This window comes from Nerophis ophidion, linkage group LG12 (assembly GCF_033978795.1).
Source record: "Nerophis ophidion isolate RoL-2023_Sa linkage group LG12, RoL_Noph_v1.0, whole genome shotgun sequence".
Taxonomy (NCBI): Eukaryota; Metazoa; Chordata; class Actinopteri; order Syngnathiformes; family Syngnathidae; genus Nerophis; species Nerophis ophidion.
Genome location: NC_084622.1, coordinates 22095636 through 22116924, shown reverse-complemented (window position 1 = coordinate 22116924; position 21289 = coordinate 22095636). Strand labels below are relative to the sequence as shown.

General features: G+C 39.0%; 1 long non-coding RNA gene across 2 annotated transcripts in view; it reads right to left on the bottom strand.

Moving 5' to 3' along the window:
• LOC133563129 (uncharacterized) overlaps positions 1-21289 on the bottom strand; it is a 41423-nt gene that overhangs the window by 11941 nt on the left and 8193 nt on the right. Inside the window, exon 4 of one of the 2 annotated variants that reach the window (XR_009808994.1) lies at positions 2892-2958. The exons of the other annotated variant lie outside the window; for it this stretch is intronic. This is a non-coding gene — a long non-coding RNA (uncharacterized LOC133563129). The remainder of the gene's footprint in view (positions 1-2891; positions 2959-21289) is intronic. 2 annotated transcript variants of the gene reach the window in all.

Genomic DNA, 21289 nt, shown 5'->3' with positions numbered 1-21289 from the left:
GTTAAAGTTGTTTTATATCACAACCTTCAGTGTGATCTGTATGGCTGTTGAACAAGACACCTGGTTTACACATGGTACAAGCAAATAAAAACTCCTCCGCCATTTTGAAAATGACGACAGGGGAAACGTCACTCGTGACATCATGAATTTGACCCGGCGGTAATAGTAAGCATCCGCTACTAATTTTGGGAAGAGATTTTGACCTGGCAGTAATTCAAGGCAGGCGCATATTACATGCCCGGCGGCAATTCAGGGAAATATGGTAAATGGTACTTTTCGAACTATAAGTCACATTTTTTTTCATAGTTTGGCCAGGGATGCGAATTATACTCAGGAGCGACGTGTGTGTGAAATTATTAACACATTACTGTAAAATATCAAATAATATTATTTACCTAATTCACGTAAGAGACTAGACAAATAAGATATCATGGGATTTAGCGATTAGGAGTGACAGATTGTTTGGTAAAGGTATGGCATGTTCTATATGTTATAGTTATTTGAATGACTCTTACCATGATATGTTAGGTTAACATAGTGGTTCTCAAATGGGGGTACATGAAGGTATGCCAAGGGGTACGTGAGATTTTTTACAAATATTCTAAAAATAGCAACAATTCAAAAATCCTTTCTAAATATATTTATTGAATAATACTTCAACAAAATATGAATGTAAGTTCATAAACTGAAAAGAAATGCAACAATGCAATATTCAGTGTTGACAGCTAGATTTTTTGTGGACATGTTCCATAAATATTGATGTTAAATATTTATTTTTTGTGAAAAAATGTTTAAAATTAAGTTAATGAACCCAGATGGATCTTTATTACAATCCCCAAAGAGGGCACTTTAAGTTGATTACTTTTATGTGTAAAAATTGTGATTTATAATTGAATCATTTTTTAATTTTTCAACACGTTTTTAGTTATTTTTATATCTTTTTTTCCAAATAGTTCAAGAAAGACCACTACAAATTATTTCAACCAAAATGCTTTGCTCTGATTAGGGGTTACTTGAATTAAAAACATTTTCACAGGAGGTACATCACTAAAAAAAGGTTGAGAACCACTGCCTTAACATACCAGGCACCTTCTCAGTTGGTTATTTATGCCTCATATAACCTACACTTAATCAGCCTGTTGTTCACTATTATTTATTTATTTTAAATTGCCTTTCAAATGTCTATTCTTTGTGTTGGGTTTTATCAAATAAATTTCCCCAAAAAATGCGACTTATATGTTTTTTTTCCTTCTTTATTATGCATTTTCGGCAGGTGCGACTTATACTCCAGAGCGACTTATACTCCGAAAAATACGGTAAATGGGTTATACGTGCATAATCAAAGCGCTTTGAGACTATTTCCACATTCACCCATTCACACACTGATGGCGGGAACTACCATGCAAGGTGCTAACCACGACCCGTCAGGAACAAGGGTGAAGTGTCTTGCTCAAGGACACAACGGAGGTGACTAGGTTGGTAGAAGCTGGGGATCGAACCAGGAACCCTCAGGCTGCAGGCACGGCCACTCTCCAAACCGCACCATGCCGTCCCCAACCACCAAGTTTTAAAATACAACAACCAAGTTCTGAGGTACATGCTTTTTGTTGAACAGTTTCCTACTTGTAACAACACCTTACTTTCCTAGCAAAATCCAAGTGCTGTGAATATGTAATGCACTGGCGTGAGGGGGTTACTGCAGGTCGCCCCGCATGTGGTTTCACAGCAGATCTGACAGCGTACGTGCCTGTTAATTCGTTCATATTCGCTCGTCACAGCCACAAACATGGAGACAGTGTCCGTCACACCTGTGCGTGATTCCCCGCAAGTTCTCAGCAAAGACACGCTGCTTGCCGATCTCACGTCTTCATATAGCTCACAGCAGGAGCTCTTTGTCACTCCCACATTACATCGTGTTTTCACTGTCACATCCAGCATTAACAAGACACACGCAGGTGACACTTTGATCTCACTCAATGCCGATATGCTCCAGTGATCTCTCTCCCGCGAGCTGCTGAAGTTTCTCTCCAATGTACTCGGAGGAAAACTTTTCATCACTTCCTTGCATGTGCTGCTTCATTAGAACGACCAGATTTCAACCGTTTTTTGTATTTTGGACGGAAAAATGTGCCCACATTTTCCCCAGTTTTTGTACAGCGATGCCATGTTGGTTTTGGTACGGCCAAACATTACGCTCGACAAACTTGTCCGCTTGTATCATTCAGGGGAATAGAGTACCCAAATGAAGACTACTATCCACTGGTTACTCAGTCTTTGAAGAAATGACAGTGGTTCTTTTGGAGTACGAAAACTATTTAACTCCATTATGAAGAGGGCCACAAATTCAAGAGCCCAAGGTCTCAGGGTTCTTTTGGAGTAGGGACACTATAGACAAGGACAATTTAAAGGCCTACTGAAATGAGATGTTCTTATTTAAATGGGAATAGCAGGTCCATTCTATGTGTCATACTTGATCATTTCGCGATATTCCCATATTTTTGCTGAAAGGATTTAGTAGAGAAAATCGACGATAAAGTTGGCCACTTTTGGTACTTCCTGAAAAAGCCTCGCCTTTAACGGAAGTCGCAGACGATGACGTCACATGTTGATGGCTCCTCATATATTAACATTGATTTTAATGGGAGTTTCCAACAAAAACAGTTATTTCGAGCGAGAAAACAACAATTTCCCCATTAATTTGAGCGAGGATGAAAGATTTGTGTTTGAAGACATCGATAGCGACGGACTAGAAAAAAAAAAAAAACGAGTTAAAAAAACCGCGATAGCATTGGGACGTATTAAGATGTTTTTAAACACATTTACTAGGATAATTCTGGGAAATCCCTTATCTTTCTATTGTGTTGCTAGTGTTTTAGTGAGTTTAATATTACCTGATAGTCGGGGGGGTGTGTCCACGGCCAGGTGTTGACGCCAGTGTCTCACGGGTGTCGACGGCAGCTGTACGGACGACACAAGCTCAGCTTTTATCCGGTAAGAACTGACTTTTTAACCACAAATTTCTCACCGAAACCTGCTGGTTGACCATCGGTCTGGATCCATGTTCGCTTGACCGCGCTCTGATCCATAGTAACGTTTCACCTCCAGGAATTTTAAACAAGGAATCACCGTGTGTTTGTGTGGCTAAAGGCTAAAGCTTCCCAACTCCATCTTTCTACTGTGACTTTTCCAATATTAATTGAACAAATTTCAAAAGATTCAGCCACACAGATCTCCAAAATACTGTGTAATTATGCCGTTAAAGCAGACGACATTTACCTGTGTATGTGCGTAGCGCTCACACTTCCTAAAACCCTGTGACATCACGCGTACACGTCATCATTACACAACGTTTTCAAGACAAAACTCACGGAAGATTTAAAATCATAATTTAGTAAACTAAAAAAGCCGTATTGGCATGTGTTGCAATGTTAATATTTCATCATTGATATATAAACTATCAGACTGCGTGGTCGCTAGTAGTGGCTTTCAGTAGGCCTTTAACTACATCATGAAGAGGGCCGCAGATTCAAGAGTCCAAGGTCTCAGGGTTCTATTGGAGTAGGGACACTATAGAGGAGGACTATTTAACTACATCATGAAGAGGGCCGCAGATTCAAGAGCCCAAGGTCTCAGGGGCCCGACATCAAGATTTAGATTTTTCTTTCGAAAGTGCCTCCGCAAGTTTTATTCCTTTGAGTCTTCGTTTACTTATTTACAAAGTAAACACATCAGCTATCACACTGCACTGTCAATAAATTAATTACTCTGCCCTCGATACTTTTCAGCGTGTGCAGCCGGACAGATAGTTAACAGCATGACAAAAACAGTAGATACGTTTTTTTTGAATGATAGATGTTCCTTTTTAATCATTTTTGTTCCTTAGTTTTATTTATTTATAAGTCTTCCCTTATTTAGGTTGATAAGGCTTAAAATCCATCCATTTTCTACCGCTTGTCCCTTTTGGGGTCGTTTGAGCCTATCTCAGCTGCATTCGGGCGGAAGGCGGTGTACACCCTGGACAAGTCGCCACCTCAAAAAATCTCACGTACCCCTTGGCACACCAACTACCCTCAGGGGTACACGTACTCCCATTTGAGAACCACTGCTCTAGAGATCCATTCATCCATTTTCTACCGCTTATTCCCTTTGGGGTACGCGTGGGGCGCTGGTGCCTATCTCAGCTACAATTGGACAGGAGGCGGTGTACACCCTGGACAAGTCGCCACCTCATGGCAGGGCCAACACAGATAGACAGACAACATTCACACTCACATTCACACACTAGGAACCATTTTAGAGTTGCCGAGATTTAAGAGTATATGTATAAAAAAAAAAAAAAAAGTATGACTTTTAAGAGTTGCATGGCTGAAACATTTTGGGTGGGCGGGACCTTTAACATTCCCCACATTTAGGGGATCACCAAGGATTAATCTGGCCATCTTGGAATCAATACTATAAATAGGTAAGATTTACTCAACAGGCCCCCTGCTGGCCAAGTACTGCATGCCATTCTGTCTCCAATCAGGATACAATTAATCAACGATTCCTCATAATCCATTTGAGTCAGTACACACTCGGCTACCACTGTTCCAGGACTACAATCCATCCATCCATCCATCCATCATCTTCCGCTTATCCGAGGTCGGGTCGCGGGGGCAACAGCCTAAGCAGGGAAACCCAGACTTCCCTTTCCCCAGCCACTTCGTCTAGCTCTTCCCGGGGGATCCCGAGGCGTTCCCAGGCCAGCCGAGAGACATAGTCTTCCCAACGTGTCCTGGGTCTTCCCCGTGGCCTCCTACCGGTTGGACGTGCCCTAAACACATCCCTAGGGAGGCGTTCGGGTGGCATCCTGACCAAATGCCCGAACCACCTCATCTGGCTCCTCTCGATGTGAAGGAGCAGCGGCTTTACTTTGAGTTCCTCCCGGATGGCAGAGCTTCTCACCCTATCTCTAAGGGAGAGCCCCGCCACACGGCGGAGGAAACTCATTTCGGCCGCTTGTACCCGTGATCTTATCCTTTCGGTCATGACCCAAAGCTCATGACCATAGGTGAGGATGGGAATGTAGATCGACTGGTAAATTGTAGATCGACCGGTAAATTGAGAGATTTGCCTTCCGGCTCAGCTCCTTCTTCACCACAACGGATCGGTACAACGTCCGCATTACTGAAGACGCCGCACCGATCCGCCTGTCGATCTCACGGTCCACTCTTCCCTCACTCCTGAACAAGACTCCTAGGTACTTGAACTCCTCCACTTGGGGCAGGGTCTCTTCCCCAACCCGGAGATGGCGCTCCACCCTTTTCCGGGCAAGAACCATGGACTCGGACTTAGAGGTGCTGATTCTCATTCCGGTCGCTTCACACTCGGCTGCGAACCGATCCAGCGAGAGCTGAAGATCCCGGTCAGATGAAGCCATCAGGACCACATCAAGGACTACAATCCTTCAAACACGAATGGTTCCAGGATCTGTAACCCAAATGAAATGGTTTGGAACCAATAATGAACTTGTCACCTTCTTAATACATTTCTCAGGTTGAGAAAAAAAATCCTACAGTGAAGCTCGTTAAGGATCAGACGGGTTCACACCTAATTGTGGCAGCGTTCTGCATTTTAGACCGAGTCTGTTGCCATTCCTTAAAAAAGATGAATGTAGAAGTGCATATTGATATTGAGGCGTGTGTCGGGGAGAAAGGTGCTTCTGAAAGTGAGAAATCTAATTATGACAAATTCTAGTGAAAGTGTAGATCAAAACAGCAGTTCAAATGAATAGAACTTGTGTTTAACAAAACTACCGTATTTCCTTCAATTGCCGCAGGGTATATAGTATGCGCCTGCCTTGAATTACTGCCGTGTCAAACTCACTTCCCAAAATAATTAGCGCATGCTTAGTATTACCGCTTGGTCAAACTGGTGACGTCACAAGTGACACTTCCCCGGTCATCATTTTCAAAATGGAGAAGGCTGATTTCAATACCGGTCATTTGAAATCGCATAAAAGGAAGAAGATTAAGAGCTATTCAGTAGGATTTAAGGTCCAAGCTTACATCACTCTCAAATTTTCACTGCATACCTTTGGTAAGTGCTGGAGTGAGAAGAGGTTTTAAATTAATTAGCGCCCCGGCGGAAATTCAAGGAAATACGGTATTTATTGATTACTATTGTTGCATGTTATATTTGCCCACACGGCATACTTGCCTGGGGGAAAATCTCCCGTGGCAACCATTCTACCAAATTTCTTCTGATTTCCACCCGGACAACAATATTGGGGGCGTGCCTTAAAGGTCCTGCCTTGAGCGTCCTCTCTCACCTGATAAGGAGACTATTATATATGTCTCCGTTATCCATAGGTTTATGTATAACCCAGAAAGTAGGCAGGCACGGAGCTACTTCTCGGCGTGTGTTTATTCCAGCCGGCATGTTAACACACTGACACACAACATCTGGATTACCATCATGCATTGCTTCAAAACTACGGCAAGTAGTAATGTCCACAAACATAACAGAGACGAAACAGAAGAACGAAAAAGAGACATGGCGACGACGAGTAAGAAGAAGAAGTAAGATTGATAGTTCCAAAATGATCAGAAAAAATAATTTCAGCTCATCCAGGACAGCTTGAAGGGGAACGAGTATGCTGCCTGCATATTTTGTAGATCAGACGGTGGACGAACGAATATTTTCATTCATGAACTCTCTCTCATATACACCCACACCCACACCCACACACACACACACACACACACACACACACACACACACACACACACACACACACACACAAACCCGGTTTCCATATGAGTTGGGAAATGGTGTTAGATGTAAATATAAACAGAATACAATGATTTGCAAATCATTTTCAACCCATATTCAGTTGAATATGCTACAAAGACAACATATTTGATGTTCAAACTGATAAACTTTTTTTTTTGTTGCAAATAATCATTGACTTTAGAAATTTGATGCCAGAAACACGTGACGAAGAAGTTGGGAAAGGCTGCAATAAATACTGCTAAAGTTGATGAATGCTCATCAAACACTTATTTGGAACATCCCACAGGTGTGCAGGCTAATTGGGAACAGGTGGGTGCCAAAATATGCTCAGTTTTTCACAAGAAAGGATGGGGCGAGGTACACCCCTTTGTCCACAACTGCGTGAACAAATAGTCAAACAGTTTAAGAACAACGTTTCTCAAAGTGCAATTGCAAGAAATTTAGGGATTTCAACATCTACGCTCCATAATATCATCAAAAGGTTTAGAGAATCTGAAGAAATCACTCTACGTAAGCGGCATGGCCGGAAACCAACATTGAATGAGCGTGACCTTCGATCCTTCAGACGGAACTGTATCAAAAACAGACATCGATCTCTAAAGGATATCACCACATGGGCTCAGGAACAGTTCAAAAAACCACTGTCACTAAATACAGTTCATCGCTACATCTGTAAGTGCAAGTTAAAGTCCTACTATGCAAAGCGAAAGCCATTTAACAACAACATGCAGAAACGCCGCCAGCTTCTCTTAGCCCGAGATCATCTAAGATGGACTGATGCAAAGTGGAAAAGTGTTCTGTGGTCTAACGGGTCCACATTTCAAATTGTTTTTGGAAATATTCAACATCGTGTCATCCGGACCAAAGGTGAAGCCAACTATCCAGACTGTTATTGACGCAAATTTCAAAAGTCAGCATCTGTGATGGTATGGGGGTGCATTAGTGCCCAAGGCATGGGTAACTTACACATCTGTGAAGGCACCATTAATGCTGAAAGGTAAATACAGGTTTTGGAACAACATATGCTGCCATCTAAGTGCCGTCTTTTTCACGGACGCCCCTGCTTATTTCAGCAAGACAATGGCAAGCCACATTCAGCATGTGTTACAACAGCGTGGCTTCGTAAATAAATAAAAAAAAGAGTGCGGGTACTTTCCTGGCCCGCCTGCAGTCCAGACCTGTCTCCCATGGAAAATGTGTGGCGCATTATGAAGCGTAAAATATGCAGTGGAGACCCCGGACTGTTGAACGACTGAAGCTCTACATAAAACAAGAATGGGAAAGAATTCCACTTTCAAAGCTTCAACAATTAGTTTCCTCAGTTCCCAAACGTTTATTGAGCGTTGTTAAAAGAAAAGGTGACGTAACACAGTGGTGAACATGCCCTTTCCCAACTACTTTGGCACGTGTTGAAGCCATGAAATTATAACTTAATACATTTTTGGCAAAAAAAATAAAGTTTATGAGTTTGAACATCAAATATCTTGTTTTTGTAGTGCATTCAACTGAATATGGGTTGAAAATGATTTATAAATCATTGTATTGTTTATATTTACATCTAACACAATTTACCAATTCATATGGAAACAAGGTTTGTACATAGATATACACAGACATATACATACAGTACAGGCCAAAGTAAATGTTTTCGTTTTACTCGGGCATTACAAAAAAAAAAAAAAAAAGTAAGACTATATGGCCGCAACAGACTCCAATCAGCTGCCTCGTTAACCACCTCTTACTTGCCATATTTTACGAATTAGAATGCATAAAAGAAAAACATGTGTTCTTGTCTTACATAAGGATTGTGATTGATTGGCAAACTCCCTCCTTAAAGCGCAGTTTCTCTTTAAAAGGTTCCGAAATCTCTTTAAAATCCCTTTTTTTAAATCTTTTACATTTTATATAGTTTAACAATTTTGATTATTTCCTCTTCTGTCACATCAGAGTCTATGAGCTCATTCAAGTCCTTCACTGACACGGGATCTGGAATGCTTTCTTCCAGAAATGATGCATCTAAAATAGATGAATAATAACAATTAATATGTATATTGTTATGTACAGATTTAGTAATCCAACATGTTATGATAACTTTATACCAAAGACTAGAAAAACGGGACTATTTACTTCCCTGCTTGGAACTCAGCATCAAAGGTTTGAATTGGGGGTTAAATCACCAAAAATGATTCCCGGGCGCGACCACCGCTCCTGCTCACTGCTCCCCCCACCTCCCAGGGGGTGATCAAGGGTGATGGATCAAATGCAGAGAATAATTTTGCCACACCTAGTGTGTGTGTGTGACAATCATTGGAACTTTAACTTTCATACATATTGTTCTAGTTCTTCTAAAACAGGGCTATTAAAAGTTTTTTCCCCTGGAGATGTTGAAGTATTCAGGCCTCTTTGATATGTTTTGTGCATTCAATGCTAAAACCACGCTCTTTTTTAAATCTTTATTATTTGTTATCGGTGACAAGGTAAATGGTCTGTAGTGTTTATTGCAAACTACTGCAACTTAAAGGCCTACTGAAAGCCACTACTAGCGACCACGCAGACTGATAGTTTATATATCAATGATGAAATATTAACATTGCAACACATGCCAATATGGCCTTTTTAGTTTACTAAATTACAATTTTAAATGATGACGCGTATGATGACGTGTGTTTGTGACGTTATTGGTCGGCGGGGACATTTTAGCCCAGCACCACACACGGCTAAAAGTCGTGTCTTTTCATCTGTGTTGCTGAATCTTTTGCAATTTGTTCAATTAATAATGGAGACGTCAAAGAAGAATGCTGTTGGTGGAAAGCGGTGGATTGCAGCTGCTTTTAGCAAACGAAGCACAGCCGGTTTTTCTTTGTTGTGAAGCTTTAACACAAAGTGGTCAAGCGAACATGTTTCTCTACGTCAACCAGAAAGTTTTTGGATTTAAAAATTGTGATATTAAGTGTGCTCTTACTGGAGACTTGAGTGGATTACGCGACCTCATCCCTGCAGCTCAAAAAGGCAGCTGCGATCTTGGCTCCTCGGCTTCTCTCAGAGACACCGGCGTTCACCGCAGCCATCCGACTTTCAGGTGTGACTTTATAATCTCACTAAAATACTATTAACACAATAAGCAGATACAGGATTTTCCAGAATTATCCTTGTAAATGTTTCTAATTACATCTGAAACGCACCCACTGCCACCGCCTTTTTTTTTTTTTTTTTTTTTTTAGTGCTTCCTTGCTCAAATTAATGGGGAAATCATCGCTTTCTCGGTCTGAATTGTGTGTTGCTGGTGGCTCACATTATAAACAATGTGAGGATGTGAGGAGCCTTCACACCGGTGACGTCACACATTGTCTGCTACTTCCAGTACAGGCAAGGCTTTTTTATTAGCGACCAAAAGTTGAGAACTTTATCGTCGATGTTCTCTACTAAATCCTTACAGCAAAAATATGGCAATATCGCGAAATGATCAAGTATGACACATAGAATGGACCTGCTATCCCTGTTTGAATAAGAACATCTCATTTCAGTAGGCCTTTAATACATGGCTATAATACATGAATGTATGCAAGCAGTTACAGTGTGATGATTTCACACTGCGTACGGGGGAGGGCTGCAGGGGAGATGAGGCTGGTAGAACAGGGCGTTGCTGGTGTCAGGAGACTTACTGATGAATAGCTGACGCAGGACAACAGGGACAAGAACACTGTCAAACTGTCACAGCCTCCCTTTCACACACACACTGGGAATGCTAATTAGATGTAGCTGTGTTTGCTGTGTTCTTGGTGCATGTTTGACCCCCTTAAAAGAGTTCCTCTATAATAAAGGGCATTCAATATACCAGGTTAGGCTTTTGAGAAATGTGTTCATTTTTTTTGCTCCAGGACTCCCCCTGCAGGTGAGAAGTATGATCCACATTCGGGCCAATTTCAGTGACTTGGACATAAACCGACTTAGTCTCAAATGAGGAAAAGAAACTAATGATTATAGTCATCAAATTGTACAAGTCTACAGTAGGGAAGGGATGTCCCCATTCCTGGGTGGATGAAGTTAATTAATTTGCGATGCAGTCTGCTGAAAATGATGGAAAGGGTGACTCTACACAGCAACTGACGCTGTGGTCAAGGTTGGCAATGCCACAAAACACATTTTAAGATATTCAACATTCTCCTGCCAAAGTGGATTCGTCACGTTTCATGCGTCAGGTAAACGGCGACAAGTGGGACCATGAAAATCCTCTTTCGACTGTAAACTGTAATGTTAGCATCCACACCAGTGCAATGCCTTGCCAATGCTAATACAGTCTACTTTACTTCATCTCATTTTAATTTCGTGAATAAATGATCATTGTTGGTATTATTTTCATTTTATTCTAGATATTGTGTACCATTCTATTGATATTATGTTATCTAATTTTTCTTTATTTAATTGATTTTTCATGACTATTTGTATTTTATTTTAATATTATGCTATTTATTATGCTTTATTAGTATTTTATTTCATTTTTTGGTATTTTTTGGGGGGTGGGGGGTTGAATCTGGTGTTTTCACAGCTAACTGAGGACCAAACAAAAGAAAGACCATAATAATAATAATTTCTAGGTAAACACACTACATGCAGTGATATCCTAAACATGCATGAACGCCAAAATGTATGTCAATACTTCCGGCCCCAGAAATGAAACTATTGATGCATTTTTTATGTCACACAGTCACTGACTTGTGACAGCCTTGCAGTAAATGTCCAGCAGATGGCAGCATTGTATACCAAACTGCAGTGTAGAATCAAGGGAGGACAGCAGCTGCCCAGAGATAACTTTACCTTTTCAATACATAAAATTACAAAATCCATCCGGCCTATGAGGTATATTCATATATTTATTGAACTTCTACGGTGTTTTGATATTCCCTGGTTGCAAAAGCTCTGTGTCGTTTATGTCCTTTAATGTTACCCTCTTGTTTTCAGGTGTTTTAACTTACTTTTTTGTATCTGCACCACAAGCATATAATTTCCCCATTGTTGGATAAACAAAGTCTATATTTTGTTCTGTCCTTCCCTTGAAGAATCTGCAGCAGAAAGGAGATTAATGGTTCTTTGAAAAGAGTCAGATCTGTCACAGAGCAGTTTAAGACTGCTTCGTTTTTGTATTTAAAGGCAAAACTCACCAGTAAAAAATATAAGCTAAGACTCGGATCTGAATTATTTACATTTCAACCAATTCATGTGTGAACAATTCTAAAATAGGAATTAATTTCATCTGGCTTGTGTTTTCAATGTAAACATTCCATAAGCTGGTACCTTATGCGTCCTCTTTTACTGATGTTTTCCTCTTGAGGAAATACTGAAACCCCACAAGGGTTGACAGGGAGAGAGCCTTCATTTAAATGTTCTCTCACCTAAGAAACGCTGGTACAAGAATAAAAACTACACACGGTAACCTTCATGCAAATCCACTTTTTTTTGGAAAATTCCACACAAGCATTTTAACAATACAGAAAAAATATAGCTTACAAATGATAACATTTAAAACACTGTGTATACGATATTTGAGTAAAACAAAGCACTACATAAATGGTAAATGGTTATACTTGTACAGCGATTTTCTACCTTCAAAGTACTCAAAGTGCTTTGACACTATTTCCACATCCACACACTGATGGTGAGGCTGCCATGCAAGCCATGAACCACCGACTCATCAGGAGCAAGGGTGAAGTGTTTTGTCCAAAGACACAACGGATGTGACTTGGATAGCCGAAGCAGGGGATCAAACCAGGAACTCAAGTTGCTGGTCGTATAACACCACCTGGTGTATGTAATCCTAAACTAGGCTCCTTAATAAAACCATGAGTCAGAACACTTCCTTTACCTGTTGGTCATTTTGTGTTTTTCCCCCAGTCAGTTTCATAAAAGCTAAAATATTCAAGTATTCCCAGCGCTTCTTTTTTCCGAAATGTGTTATTTTTTCATCGAGACATCCTGGATGAAAACCAATGCTTCCCATCCAACCTGAAGTGGCTTGAGAGGTGCTGCAAAGAGAAATGGGCGAAACTGCTCAAAGATAGTTGTGCCAACATTGTGGCATCATATTTAAAAATACTTGAGGCTGTAATTGCATCAACAAAGTTTTAAGATTGTAAATACTTATATACATTTGATTTTTATTTTTATTTTTTTTAAACTTAAATAAATGAGAAAAAAAAATCACATTGTCATAATAGGGAACTGTGTGTAGGATTTTGAGGACAAAAATTAACTTACTCCATTTTGGAACAAGGCTGTAACGTAACAAAATGTGGAGAAAGTGAAGCGCTGTGAATACACAATCAGATGTCATCCAACAATAGTAAACAAACACAATCAAATGTCATCCAACACGAGTAAACAAACAATCAGATGTCATCCAATATGAGTAAACAAACAATCAGATGTCATCCAACAAGAGTAAACAAACACAATCAGATGTCATCCAACACGAGTAAACAAACAATCAGATGTCATCCAACACGAGTAAACAAACACAATCAGATGTCATCCAACACGAGTAAACAAACAATCAGATGTCATCCAACATGAGTAAACACACAATCAGATGTCATCCAACATGAGTAAGCAAATACACAATCAGATGTCATCCAACATGAGTAAACACACAATCAGATGTCATCCAACATGAGTAAACACACAATCAGATGTCATCCAACACGAGTAAACAAACAATCAGATGTCATCCAACATGAGTAAACAAACAATCAGATGTCATCCAACACGAGTAAACAAACACAATCAGATGTCATCCAACACGAGTAAACAAACAATCAGATGTCATCCAACACGAGTAAACAAACACAATCAGATGTCATCCAACACGAGTAAACAAACAATCAGATGTCATCCAACATGAGTAAACACACAATCAGATGTCATCCAACATGAGTAAGCAAATACACAATCAGATGTCATCCAACATGAGTAAACACACAATCAGATGTCATCCAACATGAGTAAACACACAATCAGATGTCATCCAACATGAGTAAACACACAATCAGATGTCATCCAACATGAGTAAATAAACACACAATCAGATGTCATCCAACATGAGTAAACAAACACACAATCAGATGTCATCCAACATGAGTAAACACAAAATCAGATGTCTTTCAACATGAGTAAACGAACACACAATCAGATGTCATCCAACATGAGTAAACACACAGATGTCATCCAACAAGAGTAAACAAACAATCAGATGTCATCCAACAAGAGTAAACAAACACAATCAGATGTCATCCAACACCAGTAAACAAACACAATCAGATGTCATCCAACATGAGTAAACAAACACAATCAGATGTCATCCAACAAGAGTAAACAAACACAATCAGATGTCATCCAACAAGAGTAAACAAACACAATCAGATGTCATCCAACAAGAGTAAACAAACACAATCAGATGTCATCCAACATGAGTAAACAAACACAATCAGATGTCATCCAACAAGAGTAAACAAACACAATCAGATGTCATCCAACATGAGTAAACACACAATCAGATGTCATCCAACATGAGTAAACAAACAATCAGATGTCTTTCAACATGAGTAAACAAACACACAATCAGATGTCATCCAACATGAGTAAATAAACACACAATCAGATGTCATCCAACATGAGTAAATAAACACACAATCAGATGTCATCCAACATGAGTAAACAAACAATCAGATGTCATCCAACATGAGTAAACACACAATCAGATGTCATCCAACATAAGTAAACACACAATCAGATGTCATCCAACATGAGTAAACACACAATCAGATGTCATCCAACATGAGTAAGCAAATACACAATCAGATGTCATCCAACATGAGTAAACACACAATCAGATGTCATCCAACATGAGTAAACACACAATCAGATGTCATCCAACATGAGTAAACACACAATCAGATGTCATCCAACATGAGTAAACACACAATCAGATGTCATCCAACATGAGTAAACACACAATCAGATGTCATCCAACATGAGTAAACACACAATCAGATGTCTTTCAACATGAGTAAACGAACACACAATCAGATGTCATCCAACATGAGTAAACACACAATCAGATGTCATCAAACATGAGTAAACACACAATCAGATGTCATCCAACATGAGTAAACACACAATCAGATGTCATCCAACATGAGTAAACACACAATCAGATGTCATCCAACATGAGTAAACAAACAATCAGATGTCTTTCAACATGAGTAAACAAACAATCAGATGTCTTTCAACATGAGTAAACAAACACACAATCAGATGTCATCCAACATGAGTAAATAAACACACAATCAGATGTCATCCAACATGAGTAAACAAACAATCAGATGTCATCCAACATGAGTAAACAAACACACAATCAGATGTCATCCAACATGAGTAAACACACAATCAGATGTCATCCAACATGAGTAAACACACAATCAGATGTCATCCAACATGAGTAAACAAACACACAATCAGATGTCATCCAACATGAGTAAACACACAATCAGATGTCATCCAACATGAGTAAACAAACACACAATCAGATGTCATCCAACATGAGTAAACACACAATCAGATGTCATCCAACATGAGTAAACACACAATCAGATGTCATCCAACATGAGTAAACACACAATCAGATGTCATCCAACATGAGTAAACACACAATCAGATGTCATCCAACATGTGTAAACACACAATCAGATGTCATCCAACATGAGTAAACAAACACACAATCAGATGTCATCCAACATGAGTAAACACACAATCAGATGTCATCCAACATGAGTAAACACACAATCAGACGTCATCCAACATGAGTAAACAAACACACAATCAGATGTCATCCAACATGAGTAAACACACAATCAGATGTCATCCAACATGAGTAAACACACAATCAGATGTCATCCAACATGAGTAAACACACAATCAGATGTCATCCAACATGTGTAAACACACAATCAGATGTCATCCAACATGAGTAAACAAACACACAATCAGATGTCATCCAACATGAGTAAACACACAATCAGATGTCATCCAACATGAGTAAACACACAATCAGATGTCATCCAATATGAGTAAACACACAATCAGATGTCATTCAACATGAGTAAACACACAATCAGATGTCATCCAACATGAGTAAACAAACACAATCAGATGTCATCCAACATGAGTAAACACACAATCAGATGTCATCCAACATGAGTAAACACACAATCAGATGTCATCCAACATGAGTAAACACACAATCAGATGTCATCCAACATGAGTACACACCCAATCAGATGTCATCCAACACGAGTAAACACATAATCAGATGTCATCCAACATGAGTAAACAAACACACAATCAGATGTCATCTAACATGAGTAAACAAACACACAATCAGATGTCATCCAACATGAGTAAACAAACACACAATCAGATGTCATCCAACATGAGTAAACAAACACACAATCAGATGTCATCCAACATGAGTAAACAAACACACAATCAGATGTCATCTAACATGAGTAAACAAACACACAATCAGATGTCATCCAACATGAGTAAACAAACACACAATCAGATGTCATCCAACATGAGTAAACAAACACACAATCAGATGTCATCCAACATGAGTAAACAAACACACAATCAGATGTCATCCAACATGAGTAAACAAACACACAATCAGATGTCATCCAACATGAGTAAACATGAGGCGTCACACGTTTGTATTTTTCTCTTCTCCTGCTACTCACTCGGAGAGTAAAAATATTACAAACGGCAGTCAGTTTAAAAAGGTAGTAAAATAATATTCATGTATTTATTTTATTTGTTTACATTTCTTATGCATTACTGTACTTATTATTCTTAACGTACTATACATACAGTATATAATACACTTTTGGCAGTGTCAATCAAAACCGATCATTACTTCTGCAAAGTAGATCACGTGTGTACCCAATGTTGTGGCTCATGTCTGTAATAATAAGTCATAAAATAAGGACCATCAATTTTTGAGCATACAAACATTAATCCTTATGATTGCTGACTTGTTGCTGTTAGTGTGATATTTTGATCTCCGGTGGGAATCATCAAACGAAGGAAAGAATAGTTTATGAAGGAGAACACACACAGACATAATATCTGCAAAAGGTACAATCATTTAGATGCAACAATGTATGTATGATCATTTCGGTATAATAACTGCAGGAACAAAGGAAGGGGAGGGAGAGAAGGAGAGTTGTCAGTTGGTTGAAAAGACGTGGGCGCCTATTTTATTTCCTCTGTGGATACACAACAGCTCTGTCTGTCTGAGGTGCTTACACAGCAGAACCACACACACACACACACACACACACACACACACACACACACACACACACACACACACACACACACACACACACACACACACACACACACACACACACACACACACACACACACACACAGAGGAGAGTGAAGTAGTTTGAGTGTCACATTGTCATGTTCTGTCTCCGTGGTCTGTGGTGTGAACTTGGAAATCCTAAATTAGCATGAAATCCTCTTGGACGGTGACTGACTCTAGTGTGTGTGTGTCTTTCTGGAACCTTGCAGCGATCTCGGTACAATTAGACTCGTCAGCTGGTCAAAGCCATAGTCGCAATAGAATAGAATAGAATAGAATAGAATAGAAAGTACTTTATTGATCCCAGGGGGAACTTCAGCAATGATATTTGATTAGTACTAAAACCGGCCCGCAGGCCACAGCCGCCTGCTGCTGTTTTGCGCGCACCAATACTGCCTCAGTGTTGGCGCTACGAATTTTCAAAGTCATAAAAATGGGGTCCGGCAGTAAATTTTTGGGGTCCTACTTTTTTGTAAGCGTTTTGAAAACAAATTATGAATGTATTCATTATCCTGTTGTATCTCACATTCTATATTGTGTTTTGGAAAAGGTTGTCATAAACAATTCATTAAAAAAAAAAAAAAAAAAAAATCATACATAAAAAAAAAAAAAATGTATGCATATGTACTAGGGCTGGGCAATATATCGATATACATGATATATCGCGGGTTTGTCTCTGTGCGATACAGAAAATGACTATCGTGATATTCGAGTATACTTTCTCACGCAGTTGCTTTTGACTGCGGGCATTACACTATAGGCTCTCCTCGCGCTTTCCTGTTTCTCCTTCTCACAGACAAGCAGGCACACTTTCTTACATACATAACGTCATACGTCACATAAATATACGCCCTCACGGAGCAGAGTGGTAGCAGACTGGGTAACGTTAGCTGTGATGCTAGCAGAGCCGTGCGAGTGGTAATACGAGACAAAGAAGGTGCGAATGAAGGAAGAATTAATTCTCAAGAAAAACAGCAGGAGGTCCTTCGTCTGTCTTCAAGTGGGAATATGTCGAACAGACAACCGTAATTTGTCAAGTGTGGGGCAAAAGTGTTGCTACAAAAAGTAGCATCACTGCTAATATGTAGCATCATTTGAAAAGACACCTGCTAGAGAATGAAGAGAATTTCATAACGTCCGTAGTAACCTACCACATAGCGAAATACGAATACTATTTGATTTTCTATTATGCAGCTCATTTATATTTGACACTTAAAATGTCTCCGACAATCTTGCACTTTGTTTTGGAAATGACATGAACGTTTGTGCCACTGCTTAATAACTGTTTAATAAATACACTTTTGGTCAATTGACATAGTTGTGATTTCCCTCTCTGCATGAAAGTTTAAAAGTAGCATATATTAATGCAGTATGAATAAAAATGTTTTAGTGTAGACACACAGAATCATCATACTGCTGTGATTATATGCATCAAGTGTTCATTCAAGGCCAAGGCAAGATATTGAGATATATATCGTATATCGTGATATGGCCTAAAAATAGAGATATTAAAAAAAGGCCATATCGCCCAAGCCCTACAAAAGACAACAAATGTTTATGCATATGTAAATGTATTCAGTTCTAAACATTCATTCACTTCCCTCTTTCTTTCGTGGATTTAAACTTTACCGCTGCCGGTATTTTTTTTCTATATTTTCAGAATGTGTTCTATTTTTGGCCAAAGTAAGACAAAGAAAACAATCTGAAGTTGTCTATTTTTTTAGTTTTAATGCCATATTAATAGTCTGGCCTGTGTATGCACTGATGCTCCTCCATGCGGCCCTGAGCTGAAATGAGTGTCACACCCCTGCATTAGGTGAAAGACAAAAGGTTACAGTACACATTATTTCCCATAATAAATTTAGTACAGTGGTACCTACTGTTTCCTCATGCCTCACTTTTTCTTTTTTTTAATATATATATATATATATATATATGATTCAGTTTTGGATGAGAATGTTCACCCATAGTTTCCCCCAGTCTTAATGTCATGGTGGTTATGGCATACGGCCAAACAAGTCTACATCCACAGTAGATGTAATCCTCAGGGATGTCCCAATCCAAAATGTTGGCCTCAGAGCTGATACTTTGACTATGCATCATAGAACTGGAATGTTTTTGTTATTGCAAGTAACTAATGTAAACAAACACTTAAATCAAGCTCATCTCCGTTAAATTCCAAATTTGCTCGTATTGTTGTAAATCAGATGATGTACTAAATTTGTGGTATTGAATGCTACATTCTATGTTTTTATTTAAACAGAATGAAGTACAATAACTAAACAAAAACAACCATTGGTTCCCCTTTAAATAATTTATTTTTTTCTGTATCTGGAGAATTACTCCCTGACTTTGTAAACGATAACAAAAACACCCCAAAATGATGTAATTAGGAGAATAACAAAAATATATATCTAATCACTTTAGTATCGTATAGACTGACACTAGCTAGGTATCCAATGTATCAACACCTGGATCAATTGCCCCTACTTTACACTGACGCTTTAGAAGTTAGTCATTCCTTTTCCTCTTGTAATAATGCTACTTGGAAGAAACTGTTCCACCATGGTAATGAGGATTAGTATCTTAGCGCTGTGGTTCTCAAACTTTCAACACAAAGCACCACCTCAGAAAACCCTAAGCTCACCAAGTAGCGCTATAAAGGCCAACGTGAAAATACAGTAGCGTAGTAGGCCTAAGTATGTCACACTCCTGTGACGGTTTTGGACGTTTCTTTTCCCCTGTTTGTGTGATGTTTAAGTTTCTGTCTTGTACTTTTAATTTGTAGTTTCACTTCCCCTGTCTGGCAACTGAGTGTTGGCTACCAATTATCTCCTTGATTGGCAACCAAGACCTGACAACAAGTCTCCTATTTCAATCATTGCAATGCTCTGCTTACTGCCTAATGATTTGCTTCATACTTCTGAGTGTCTCATTATATAAATATACTACATAAGCTGAGATAGGCACCGCCGCCCCCCGCGACCCAAAAGGGAATAAGCGGTAGGAAATTGATGGATGGGTGTTAATATTTTCACACATAAGTCGCTCCGGAATATACGTCGCACCCACAGGCAAACTATGAAAAAAACGTCGACTTGTAGTCCAAAAAATACAGTAATCAAAAAACCGACACTATTTCCAATTTTTCCGAGCTTAACTTCCCGTGGTAAATTTAAGGAAACTTTCCAGGTATTTACCGGAAACTTTCTACCCCTTTGCAACCGTAATTATACCTGACCTTTTGTAACATGCTAAGTAAATAAGTGTACTTTTGTAGTTATTTCACCATATTTCTGCATAATAACTCAAATATGGTAACACTGGCGAGCAGTAGAGAATATGGAGTGATTTATGTTCAACAGCATATTTTGCTTGATTTACTATTGACATATTTCTTGCCACTTTGTTGTATATATTTTATGAGATTTTCAGTTAGTTTTTCATCTATTATTACAACCAAAATGTATTTGTTTTAGTCATTCATTAAGTGTTTTACAAGAATAAATAAATACAAACAGAATAATGCCACATACACCATCTGATGTGTGGAGACATTTCACCCCAACCAATGCAGGCGGAAAGGCTGTGTACATTTGCAAATACGGTGCAAAGAGCTACGTCAAAAATGCTATAAAGATGCAGCAGCATATAGACAAGTGTCCAATAATATACAAACATTTGTATAATTATTGTAATTCCTCATTAATTCCCATGGACAAGGTCCAACTTTGAATAATCAAAAAGACGACAATATTTCAAAACTTAACTTTCCGTGGTAAATTTACGGAAACTTTCCGGATATTTACCGGAAACTATTTACCCCTTTGCAACCCTAATTATACCTGATTTTTTGTAACATGCTAAGGATACTTTTGTAGTTATTTCACCATATTTCTGCATGATAACTCAAATATGGTAACACTGGCGAGCAGTAGAGAATATGGAGTAATATTTTGCTCGATTTAATAAAGACAGATTTCTTGCCACTTTGTTGTATGTATTTTATGAGATTTTCAGTTATTTTCTCATCTATTATTACAACTAAAATGTGTTTTCTTTTACTCATTCAACATGTGTCTATTTGTATTTGCC